Source organism: Anguilla rostrata, chromosome 6 (genome assembly GCF_018555375.3).
Source record: "Anguilla rostrata isolate EN2019 chromosome 6, ASM1855537v3, whole genome shotgun sequence".
In the NCBI taxonomy this organism is placed as follows: Eukaryota; Metazoa; Chordata; class Actinopteri; order Anguilliformes; family Anguillidae; genus Anguilla; species Anguilla rostrata.
The window spans coordinates 31,564,569-31,578,142 of NC_057938.1; the positions used below are offsets into that span (position 1 = coordinate 31,564,569).

A 13,574-nucleotide genomic window follows, 5' to 3' on the forward strand; every position below is an offset into this window, starting at 1 on the left:
TTGTATTTGTTAGGATTATTAGGGGTCCAAGCAGCGAAGCTGGTGGAACCCTATTGTATGTTAGGATTATTATTATTATTCTTATTTTTTTCCGCTAAAAGTGTCTGAGGCTCAGCAACCATAAGTCCTGGAGCAACCAAATGTGGCAGGTGGGTTCCTATGGCCCCCCACTACTCAGGAACTAAAAATCACGTATGTCAGCCAGATGGTGGCGCTATAACAAAGGGTAACACGTACAAGGCCATAACTCCCACACCATAAGTCCGATCAACACAAAACTTCATCGACCTATGCATCTGAATGTGCTCTACAACTTTGCCATTGGCACCACCTATGTCCGCCATATTGTTTGCCCACGATTTTGACTTTTTCGTTGGGGCGTGGAAGCTTTCTCCGCTAAAATGTCTGAGGCTCAGCAACCATAAGTTGTAGACCAACCAAATTTGGTAGGTGGCTTCCTATGGCCCCCCCACTACACAGGCACTACAAATCACCTATGTCGGCCAGATGGTGGCGCTATAACAAAGGGTCATGTTTAAAAGGTCATAACCCCCACACCGTAAACAAAAGACGCAATTTATGCTGTAGTCTGCCTATGTCTAAATAAATAATACGGTACTCCGAAGCGCAGGTAGCAGGGGTGGCGAGTTGATGTTTCATTTTTTGCTACTAAAAGTTTGTTAGTAAAATCTTTTTGAGAGGATGAATCATTACTTTTCTTTGGCATGGATCCATTTGAAGACAATATCGGGTGAGTTCGTTTAGGCTTTGAATCCGTCATTATGCTGAGAGAAATCGAAGCCTATTCTCAATTTAATATCTAAACTGATTGTAAGTTTAGGGTTTTAACTATGTAGCTGTTTCGTAGGTGACTTAGTTAATGCACTCGTCTTAACTATTGCTTGTATTTTTGCGTAGACTGCGTGCTGTTCTTGTTTGTGTTAGTGTTAATCAGTTTAACCTACAGGGTCCAAGTTGAACTATGCGGTTGTTCCCTGCACTTGGAACGGTACTTCTCTCTAGGGTTTTCGACACACTTGTTCCTGGTTATGGTTATACACTTTGTTGTATGTCGCTCTGGATAAGAGCGTCTGCCAAATGCCTGTAATGTAATGTAATATTCCGTAGCAACAAGATAAACCCGACATTAGCCCTAAAATATGCCAATACAGCAGAGAAAACGCTGCTCACTGAATAACGAAATAAACGAGACAAAGTTTTTAAAATTATACCATGTCATTCTACAGTCAATATCTGGGATCTAACATTGAATAAATATACAATCTTACCATTGGTTTTACGCGTAGAGATGTCCCTTTTGAGACTGAGTGGTCATGTATTGGGCAATCCGTTTGTGAAAAATTTGTGCATTTGTGATCACTGGGTACCTTCAAAAATAACCTTGCGTAATACCACACCTGTTGCTTATAGTGTTGTCGCCCTTTTTAGTACAATTTGGCTTGATTGACAATTTATTTATTCAGTAGGTGAGAGTATAAGCTTTCTAACAATGTATAACATGTCTGATTATGCTTTTGGAATAGCGTTTTATCGATCAGCGTAGCCGAAAATTTTCTTATCATCGCATTCATTTATGCATTGGAAGTGTTTTTTTTTTTAATATATGAAAAAAATGCTTTGACCAGCGGTTTTCATCAGAAAAAGACATTACGTGTGAACACAGCCTAACTTTGTTTAGCTACCAAGCCACGTTAGATACTAACGTTAGTTCAATCAAGGTATCTTTATGTAATGTCAACTAACTAGCTTCGGTGACTAACGTTGTCATAAAATGTTTCCCAACAGTGAAAACTGGATTACTTGTTCACATTTTTGACAGATGTGGCTAGTGGGTAAATCTATCGCTGTTTCCGTCGCAGCACTTTCGACACAAGCAATTCGGAAGCGCTATCCTAAAATTTCTTTTTACCGTGACCTGCAACTGTAGTAATGTGTTAACACGGCAGCACAATTATATCGAGAAATACCATCTTTGAGGGAAAAAAATGCTATATTCTGTAAATGCATTTAACCTACCATGCATAAAAACATGAAAACACTCGTCAATCACCCACTTCTATTTATAATGCCATCATAGCGCAGAGTGTTTAAAACCATAAAGCCACCTCTCCGTTACTCTCTGTTATTTTTACATTCATTCTGATATGTCACCTAAATGCCTTTTTACGTTCATTCGGCTTAAGGCGCTCCGCAAAATCACTTAGGCACTGCGCCTAAGCCTTTCTATGGCAGGGAAAACCCTGAGTGACTTTAAGTAGGTTAGTGGTATTATACATTGTGGATATTTCACACTGTAATGAAAGCGCTAGTTAGTAGTGTAATAGTTTTTGTGATGCATGCAACAGTGATGACGAGAGTGTTGGAACATTACCAAAACGTGGTGGATGGTGAAAATTGTTTTCATATCGTCCCATTCCCATACAAGAAAACATACGAGAGTACAGAGTATAGAAATACATACACAATTATTACACATTTAGGTCGTTTTACTCCGCTTTACTACTCCCATGACTCCTCCTACCTTCATGGGTCTGTTGTGTAACGGAGAAGCGCAACAGGCAACACGGCACGGGTAGGATACGAATGATTGCCGTCCTGTACCGTGCCGTAGAACTCAGTAGAACTTAACTCTCGTGAATGAATTGTTTACATTCCGTTACCATAGTAACACACTTGATGTAGGCCCAAAGCTATAACGTTACTTGTTATTTATTTTCGTTGCAATCTTCTTGTAATTTCCGGCAAAACAATCAAACAAACAAACAAGCATCTTACATTTTAAAGAGCAAGTGGTCGCATTTTTAGGGGTCCAAGCAGCGAAGCTGGTGGAACCCTATTGTATCTGTTAGGATTATTATTAGGGGTCCAAGCAGCGAAGCTGGTGGAACCCTATTGTATCTGTTAGGATTATTATTAGGGGTCCAAGCAGCGAAGCTGGTGGAACCCTATTGTATCTGTTACGCCGGGCACCCACCGCACTCGTCGCGTAAGCAGCACGGCGAAGCAGCACGGCGTGACGCGTAGCGTGTCTCCACTGGTTCCGTTTGTGTCGCACAAAGGCTTGCTTAAAGCTCTATATTCCTAGTAGCTCTCGCAGTCTGCAGTGGGCTTACATCGTGTATTTCACGTTTGTTCAGGACTTTTGATTATGGGTAAGTGAATACTTGGTGAGAGACCTTTTTCAGTCTGTTAATATGGTAATATTTTTTAACACATGTAAATACGTGAGAAATTAAACGCTTTAAAGAATTACCATAAGCTTAAATCGTAACGTAGCCTACATAATAATCAATCTCAAACTGTATTAATTTATTTGCTTGGTTAACAAGCGTGCCTACTTTATGAAGAAGATGTAATAATAATAATAAATAATCCATAATCAACCATTGGGAATTCCCGTGTCGTCTTGTTATCCACGTCAAAACATTTATATGATCATATTTAGTAAAATCAATTAATCGTCAAAAAGATAGCGTAACAGTTTAAAGGGATATGAACACCACAACGTCATGAACACCGGAAGCTTTGAAGTTCAAGTGCAATAAAGGCTTGCTGACAACTTCATTTATAAAATAGGTGCATTTTCATCGGCAAGACCACTAAATCTGATTTTTTAAAGCACTGTGGATTATCTGATTTTATTAACAAGCCCTTTTTGAAAGCACGGCGAACGAAGACATCGGAAAAGTCAAATAGGCTGTGCAATGGTTGGTTAAAAACTACCTTCCAACACTCGAGCTAACAAACCGCTGCTCGGTGCATTCACTTCTACATCATTCAATAGGCTACGTCTTTCTGTGGTGTATTTTCAAATTTACCCCGCCCCCTCCGCAAAATAAGATAGCGAAACTAAGTTTGCTTTTTTCCCAGGTTCCAGTTTTAATTTTTATTTTCCTGCCAGGACAATAGAAAAACGAAAAGGCTTGTATTTTTTAGCTGCTTATAAAATATCTGGTGTTTATCTGGTTTTATCTTTCTCCACTACTGCAAGAGGGAACTAGGGACACACCCCCAGTAATATAAGGATGAAATATAAATCAGAGCATGTATACCTAGCATTTTAGGGCATATTTCTGTGTATAAACAGGCCATCGTGACGCGCGACAAGCCGAAAAAATAGAACAGAAGCGAAAAACTACGCTTCAGTTTGCTTGTGTTGCGCGAGCTTCACAGCCGGTTCGCGACGCGTTCGCATCTGGTGGAGACGACGTCGCCCGCTGCCGTTGTAATAACAGTACTTCAACTACGCTTCAGTTACGCGCGTAGTGCGCTCGCGGTCGATACGCGTGCGGTGGGTGCCCGGCTTTAGGATTATTAGGGGTCCAAGCAGCGAAGCTGGTGGAACCCTATTGTATCTGTTAGGATTATTAGGGGTCCAAGCAGCGAAGCTGGTGGTTGTATCTGTTAGGATTATTCTTATTATTATTTTTCTCCGCTAACAGTGTCTGAGGCTCAGCAACCATAAGTCCTGGAGCGACCAAATTTGGCAGGTGGGTCCCTATGGCCCCCCACTAGGCACTAAAAATCACCTATGTAGGCCAGATGGTGGCGCTATAACAAAGGGTAACGCGTAAAAGGCCATAACTCCCACACCATAAGTCCGATCAACACAAAACTTCATCAACATATGCATGTGAACGTGCTCTATACCGTTGCCATTGGCACCACCTATGTCCGCCATATTGTTTGCCCGCCATTTAGACTTTTTAGTTGGGGCGTGGCAGTTTTCTCCGCTAAAATGTCTGAGGCTCAGCAACCATACGTTGTAGACCAACCAAATTTGGTAGGTGGGTTCCTATGGCACCCCACTACCCAGGCACTAAAAATCACCTATGTCGGCCAGATGGTGGCGCTATAACAAAGGGTCATGTTTAAAAGGTCATAACTCCCACAACGTAAGTCAGATCAACACAAAACTTCCTCGACCGATGCATCTGAATGTGCTCTACAACTTCGCTTTTGGGACCACCTATGTATGCCATATTATTTGCCCGCCATTTGGCCGTTTTTATTAGGTGGGGTGCGGAAGAGCTGTGGCTCCAAATCTAAACGGTTACGACATCTAGTAAACTTCTTTACGGCAAGCGACATCCATGGCGACGCAAGTAATCCGACACCGTAGGGTCTAGTTTTTATCAGTGAGGGGACGGTCTGACCGTCGGAGAAGCAGTGGAAGACAGTGCCACCCAGAGTGCATGCTAGGATAGGCTACCAGAAGTTTGTTAGTAAAAGCTTTCTGAGAGGATGAATAATTACTTTTCTTTGGCATGGATCCATTTCAAGACAGTATCGGGTGAGTTTGTTTAGTCTTTGAATCTGTCATTATGCTGAGAAATAGCTAAACCATTTTATTGATAGGTTCTGAGTTCCTGTGCACACGTGCGAAAACACGCTGGTATAATAAAACAATGACGGTAATACATATATAGTCCGCTTCGTTCCGTTGCTACCATAACACAACAGACTATCTTGTGTCTACAGCTGCAGTTTCTCGCTGCAATTTCTAACATTGAATATTCACAAAAGACGCAATTTATGCTGTACTCTGCCAATGTCTAAATAAATAATACGCTACGGTAAAGCTTTGAGAGGATGAATCATTACTTTTCTTTGACATGGATCCATTTGAAGACAATAACGGGTGAGTTCGTTTACTATTTAAATCCGTCATTATGCTGAGAGAAATCGTATTCTCAATGTAATCACTAAATTGACTGTAAGGTTAGGGTTGTAACTAGTTTGCTGTTTCGTAGGTGACTTAGTTAATGCACTCGTCTTAACTATTGCTTGTATTTTTGCATAGACTGCGTTGTTGCTGTTCTTGTTTGTGTTACTGTTAATCAGTTTAACCTACAGGGTCCAAGTTGAACTATGCGGTTGTTCCCTGCACTTGGAACGATAGGCTACTGCCCTCTAGGGTTTTCGACACATTTGTTCCTGGTTATGGTTATACATTTTGTTGTACGTCGCTCTGGATAAGAGCGTCTGCCAAATGCCTGTAATGCAATGTAATGCAATATTCCGTAGCAACAAGATAAACCCGACAATAGCCCTAAAATATGCCAATACAGCAGTGAAAACGCTGCTCACTGAATAACGAAATAAACGAGACAATTAAAAAAAAAAAATTATACCATGTAATTCTACAGTCAATATCTGAGACTAAACATTTAATAAATATACAATCTTACCATCGGTTTTACGCGTAGAGATGTCCCTTTTGCAAATGAGTAGTCATATATTGTCTTGGACAATCCTTTTGTGAAAAATACGCGCATCTGTCACGCCTGGGTCGGCTATCTTCATAAATAGCTGTGCGTAATACCACACTTGTTGTTTACGGCGTTGTCGCCCTTTTTAGTGCAATTTGGCTTGATTGACAACTCATTTATTCCGTAGGTGAGAGTATAAGTTTTCTAACGATGTATAACATGTCTGATTTTGCTTTTGGAATGGCGTTTTATAGGTCAGCTTAACCGAACATTTGCTTATCTGCCAATGTCTAAATAAATAAACCGGTAGGCTGCTCTGCGGCCAGCACGCAGGTCGCGAGTTGATATTACGTCTTTTTTTTCGTTTTTTCTCAATGTCGTCTTTATTATTTGAAATTCGTATTTATGTGTTATTATTCTGTCTGTCTCTGAGGCGGTCTGAAATGTGCATTCTCTGCTAAGCTGAGCAATGGATTGGAATATGTGTCTGACGTAGTGTTGCACGGTATACCAAAACCTCAGCACTTTCTCGGTACTTGAAAAAAAAAAAGAAACGGTTCGGTATTAGAATATTCCGACGTTCGGTAGTTTTGAGTCAAATGTAAAAGCTAGGGAAAATTGTCGCTTTACTGATTGAGAGGATGAAAAGTGTAATTTGTCAGAATCTTCGCTAGAAGGCAGTAGCAACTAAGGTTGCCAAGTGAGGTGACTTGCGCTTGTGCACTCAGCTCCTTGATACAGCGCAAGCTTTGACTCAGTTCACTTCAGTAGCAATAGGTGTTCCAATTTGGAAATATTTTATTATAGATAGATGCTGTATTGTTATTAAAATATGCTGTTTTTAAATCTATTTAAAGGTGAAAGACCTGTTTTAAAGATTATTTAGTTTACAACTGTTTAATTTTTGAAATATATTTAACATATTTTTCTATTGTTCAGTGTTGTAACACTATATGCCTTTGCATATTAATATGTTGAAGAGGCTTCAACTTAAAGGTTGTTAATGAACCAGGTTGTTCATAAACCATGAATTCGAAAATGAGGTCAACCCTTGTGGACATTACATCGTGACAACACTAGTGTGACGCCTTTTTTAGTTGCAGCGCAGAAACACTGCAGCTGTGCATACACGCCGGACCATCTAAGAGTTACGACATGCCATCTAAGTGTTACGACATAGTAAAGGCCTTTACGGGAAGCGGCCAGGACATATCCATGGCGACGTAACTAAGTCATCCGACAGCATCTCTTAGCACAAAATTGGCCATAAGTCATCAATAGTTTATACAATCATCATGATATTCAGTAGATATGTTGGGTGAAGGCATATGATCATGAGGACAAAGCCATTTTAAAATCGCTCCATAGGGGGCGCGATGGTGCCAATGCTTGGACCCCTCCCAACGCCGCTTGCGGCTTTAATTTGTTATTAGTTTTCGTGTTCTCATTGGGTCCAGGTATTTCCTCTGTATCCCATTTTTTAGGTTCAGAGATAGGTGCGCGTGAACGCAGATCTGTAACATAATTCGAACGGCGCCCAGAAAGCAGTCATCAATGCTGCTTTCCGTTCCCACAGGAGAAATGCGGTAGTCGAGGCGCTATTTTAAAAGGCGTCGCAACGTGTTCACACAGACATAAGTGCGGTATCGAAGCGGTCTCGAAAACTCCTTTTTTCTTCTGTGTGAAAGGGGTAGCTAATAGACATATATATGTCTATGTTGGTACCTACCCCAGAGCAGTAGCTAAAATCAGCACGGCAGGGCACGGTGGTGGAGAAGCGCCATTAGATTGCAGCACAAACGGAACAGGGGGAGTGTCGGGGGGGGGGGGGGGGCATAGACATATAGAGGGTATGCAATTACGTCACTTTCCAACCGGAATACGCCCCCTCAGTCGGGACTGAGTGGCAAAACATGCTGCGACATGGCTGTCTTTAGCAAAGGAAACTGCAAAACTGGGAGTAAAACAAACGATCATCTGCTTAAAGGCAGTTGGACTCGACAGTGATCCTTACAATTTATCAAAGAACCAGTGGTCCATGGACATTCAACAAGAAAAAAGTGATCTTTTGTAGTGGGTTTATTTGAAAACAGCACAGAAGTAGTTTCACAGTTAGGGGCAGACATACAGCAGGACATCATCGGTGATAATCAAATGTCAACATTTTGAGGCATTAAAATTTTCAAGAAATTGCAATCCAAAAGATCACTTTTTTCAATATGGCTGTATTGACATGCACACAAAGTCTGTAGTGGGATTATTTGAAAATTCTATAGTAAAACTGCACGCAATTGGGCTAGGGTGTAGAACAGGACCCCTTCTATCATTAACAAGTATCAACAGTTATATTAATTTGGGGAGAAATTCCAATCCAAAATTTTACTCTTTTATATTAGCCTGCATTGGATTACATGGAAAATTTGAGGTGGGATTATTAAAAAATGCAATAGTAAAATTTCACAGAAATGGGTTAGGATGTAGACCACTTCAGGAGCCCTTCTCTCATAATTAGGCTAAATGTCAACTTTTCAGACTTTTAAATTTTGATGAGAAATGGCCATCTAATATGTCAATTTTTCAATAGGATTATATTCATATATTTGTTATATAGACAGTTTGGAGTTTTATTTGAATACTACTTCCTTGGCGTGGTGATGGACAACAGACTGTCCCTCACCGAGCACATTTCAGCAGTGACACGTTCATGCAGGTTCTTCCTGTATAACATCCGGAGGATCCGCCCCTTCCTCACAACTTACTCGACCCAACTCCTCGTCCAGGCAGTGGTCCTGTCCCGCCTGGACTACTGTAACTCCCTGCTTGCTGGCCTCCCAGCATCATCTATCAGACCCCTGCAACTCATCCAGAACGCAGCAGCGCGTCTGGTCTTCAACCTCCCCAGACATTCCCACGTTACCCCCCTGCTCACCACCCTCCACTGGCTCCCCGTGATGGCTCGCATCAAATTTAAAACATTAGTGCTTGCCTTCAAAGCAGCCAGGGGGTCAGCCCCTCCCTATCTACGTCAACTCATCAGACCCTACACCCCAGCTAGACCTCTCCGTTCTGCTGCCACATGTCGCCTGGTCCCTGCCCCGGCTCGCACCAGCACCCGGTCACGCCTCCTGTCTGTTCTAGCCCCACGGTGGTGGAATGACCTTCCTGTGCTAGTCAGAACAGCAGAGACCCTGGCCGTCTTCAAACGTAGACTGAAGACTCACCTCTTCAAGCTACATCTCACCTCATCACCCCCCACTACCCTCTAACATTTTTTTTTTCTAAAAAAAAAAAAAAAAAAAAAAAAAGGGTGTACAATTCACACTTTTTGCAAAGTTATACCTATTGTAGCTCTCTTGCAGGAATGTTGTAAAGCGCTTGTCTCTGAGTTTTGTAATGCACTTGTTGTAAGTCGCTCTGGATAAGAGCGTCTGCTAAGAACCTATAATGTAATGTAATGTAATGTAATATGGTGCAGTCATTTTTCGTCCACAACATTTCAGATGTGAATTATTTCCTGTTCTCTCATACACACCTGATGCAATGGTGAGACTATTAGATTTTGAGGAGAAAACAAAATGCGTGACAATGATCTGTCCATAGTACAGTCTTAAAAGACATGTGAAGTGAACGTAACATAATTAAAAATAATTTTAAAAAAATTCTCATTACCACCTTGATCTCTCTTGATCCGTATCTCTCTTTTAGAAACAAATTTTAACCTTTGCAAATACATATGGAAGACCGCGAAACCGTTCAATCATATAAAGCAACCGATTTAAGGTGGACCGGAAATGTCGAATCGGGAGCTGCGAATCGGGAGCCAACTTAGGCATCGTTTAACTGCTTTAGAATGCTGGATTTTGTAGCGTACTGATTTTATTGGAGTTGAAAGAATTTAGACCCTTTTCAACCCTCAATGGTGCCTCACTAAAGAAGTGATCGTGAAAAAGTTCACAGGTTCTGGATCTGAAGGAGCGTTTGGACCCGGAAATGGCTAAATGTCATGCGTGACGTCAGACTTAACAAGCGGATATACATAGACGCTGCATTGGCCTTTGGATCGTACGTCAACGTCGCCGCCATATTGGACCAGGCAAGACTGGCCTCAAACAAATACAAGTAGGCTAAACGGGGAGCTGCGGGTTTTCTGGATGAAAAAGCACTATAACCCATACCTGCCAACCTTAGGAAAATATTTTGAGTACCACAATAGTCAGTGTAACGCTTAGTTCACATGCATTCGCACCACTTCGCTTTGCACGCACACACAAGCCTTTCTTCATAATTCTAGTTTTGACTGTTGAAGTGATCAGGCAAAATTGTATAATTTGACCTGATTCTAAAATATCACTTGCACTGCACTGGGCTATATTATGATACACTTGCAAGTCAAAAGTTTGAGTACGCCTGCTTAAAACAATTTTTTCATGATTAATATTTCATTATATGATATGTGTGCTTATACAAACTGATAACCGTCAGTTAAGTGAATTGCATTCAATTGAAATTGAAATAATTTATTTTGTATATTGTAACATATGTTTTCATTTTCAAGTATTTACAGAAACATACGTTGTAATGTAAATGAAAAAAACAAAACTTATGTTGCGATGTAAAACACTGTCAATTATGAATAAAACCAAGTTTCTGTTCATGATTTCCATTTTTATTTAATAATTAAATAATTTAATCAGCTTATATAGGCACACATCATATAAGTATTCAATTGAAAAATTATCTAGGAATGTAGGTCTTTAACTAGAGGTTTAGCTAAATTATTACCTGAAGCTCCTTGGTGGCATAATGTCAAAATCATAATTGCACAATGTGCAAAACGGACGTTTTGAGGGGCGGAGGCACAGCCATTGCTCCTGATATTTTGCGAGGAACTTCTGGGAGGCGTGGACTCGCTTCTTAATAGTAGGTCTGCTGCTCTCTCTCTCTCCTTGTTAGTGTCCTCGTCATCTGACGTCATGATTATTTTCTAACTGCAAGGCTGGTCGGGTGACTGGCTGCAATAATAGGAATTATTTGCTACGTTAGCAGTCTATAGTCAAACACCTTTGCAATGGTCACTTTGCTCCAACAGAGCGTGCGCGATTCAAAGTTTGAACCAGAGACTGTAAAAAATATGGACAAAGCTACTGTGACGTCACCCATTGACTCTCCGTGGGTCTCTAAAACATGTTTTGAAGCTCAATGGCGGGCGCGACCATGTTGTCGATTTGGAGCCAAAACCATAGAGTTAAGCGGTTCTGTGATTTTTACAATGTGATTGACAGTCCGGTGCTGAAAAACCCATCAACCTGAACGAACGACTGCAGAACGAACTTGAGGCTAGCTGACAGTCTGCCGTTATGTTTTAAAATATATTATCAAATGTTTACGGAGTTTAATTTCCATCTGTGACTGTAGGCTACTGTGTCATGTAATCACCTTGGCGGGGGCATGCCCCATACCTATACAGCACCGAGAGTTTGGCACTTTTCAGGGTTCCCCACAGAAATAACCACAACAGCCACAGACACTCAGCCCATAAAAACATTAAATTCTGTACATTCTGAACCCATTTCAACAGACAGATTTCATAAACAACTTCACATGTCCACACAATAAAGCCCCAAACTAAGGGGATTCTGCGTTTTCTCCTCCTCCTTCTCATTCTTATTTTTCCTGCCGCCTATCCCATTAACAACATGTCTCCCCATTGGACATTTCACTAACACCAGCCAAATCTGCCCTACACGACCCAATCAAAAACGCGCATACACACGAAAAATACCCATACATTTTTATTCTGAAACATTTCCCGTTCAAACAGCTAGTCCGCCTGTGGCCTAGTGGGTAAGGTTACAGTCTTGGGAACATGGGGTCCTAGGTTCAAGCCCAGCTTAGAACACGTTTCTTTAACCTGCTTCAACCCTCACTAATAATTGTCTACTAGCCTACTTATCAATTATTGCTTTTGCACCATATTTACCCGCCGTTGACCGTTCAGTTATTAACCGGCTACAATATTGCTAAGATATATGCATTATGACTTACCGTCTGTACGTTCAGTTATTAACCGGCTACAATATTGCTAAGCCATATGGATTCAACGGAAGCTCTTCTGTGCTTACTGGCTTGTGTTCTTCTTTAAAACCACCGGCAGGTTCGCTAATGATATTTCACGCATTGCATAGCTATGGCATTAGCTAACGAAGTCACAGACTGGTAAACCTCACTCACTCACGGCCACCCATGTGCATTTCATGACGCAAATGTATTCCTTTTATTTAAAAGTTACACCAGTTCACCACTGTGCCATTTCTACTAACTATATTTCTTCACTTGGCTACCGTACAAAACCTTAATATCAGCAAACGCCACGTTTCTACATTCCTGTTACCTCGCCCTGTTCTCTATCTACCCACATACGCTACAAACAATTAGTACTTATGTACATTCCGCAACTCCGCAGGTTGAACAGCTAATCCGTCTGTGGCCTAATGGGTAAGGTTACAGGCTTGGGAACACTGGGTCGCATGTTCAAGCCCAGCTTGGAACCCGTTTCTTTAACTTGCTTCTACCCTCACTAATAATTGTCTACTACTTCTTAATTATTGCTTTTGCACCACATCTACCCGCCGTTCACCGTTCAGTTATTAACCGGCTACAATATTGCTAAGATATATGCATTATGACTTACCGTCTGTACGTTCAGTTATTGACCGGCTACAATATTGCTAAGCCATATGTATTCAACGGAAGCTCTTCTGTGCTTACTGGCTTGTGTTCTTCTTTAAAACTACCGGCAGGTTCGCTAATGATATTTCACGCATTGCATAGCTATGGCATTAGCTAACGAAGTCACAGACTGGTAAACCTCACTCACTCACGGCCACCCATATGCATTTCATGACGCAAATGTATTCCTTTTATTTAAAAGTTACACCGGTTCACCACTGTGCCATTTCTACTAACTATATTTCTTCACTTGGCTACCGTACAAAACCTTAATATCAGCAAACGCCACGTTTCTACATTCATGTTACCTCGCCCTGTTCTCTATCTAGCCACATAGGCTACACACAATTACTACGTATGTACGTTCTGCAACTCCGCATTAAAACATTACATTTAAAATCATGATTCACTCATAAATATAACTACTAGCACTGAACATGAGAAAAACACATTCGTGCAATAGATTACATTACAGGTAAATAATGTGTGCAATGTTATTTGACCCTCCACTTCAACAACCAATGTTCAATACCGACTGTTATATATACCATTTGATAAGGAATATAAGCTCGCTCATGGTCACTCCATTTACTTCGCACTATACTCCGTGAT

General features: G+C 41.1%; 1 protein-coding gene across 1 annotated transcript in view; it reads right to left on the reverse strand.

The window, feature by feature from the left end:
• LOC135257884 (NADH dehydrogenase [ubiquinone] 1 beta subcomplex subunit 1-like) overlaps positions 1–13,574 on the reverse strand; it is a 417,122-nt gene that overhangs the window by 37,025 nt on the left and 366,523 nt on the right. The window lies entirely within an intron of this gene.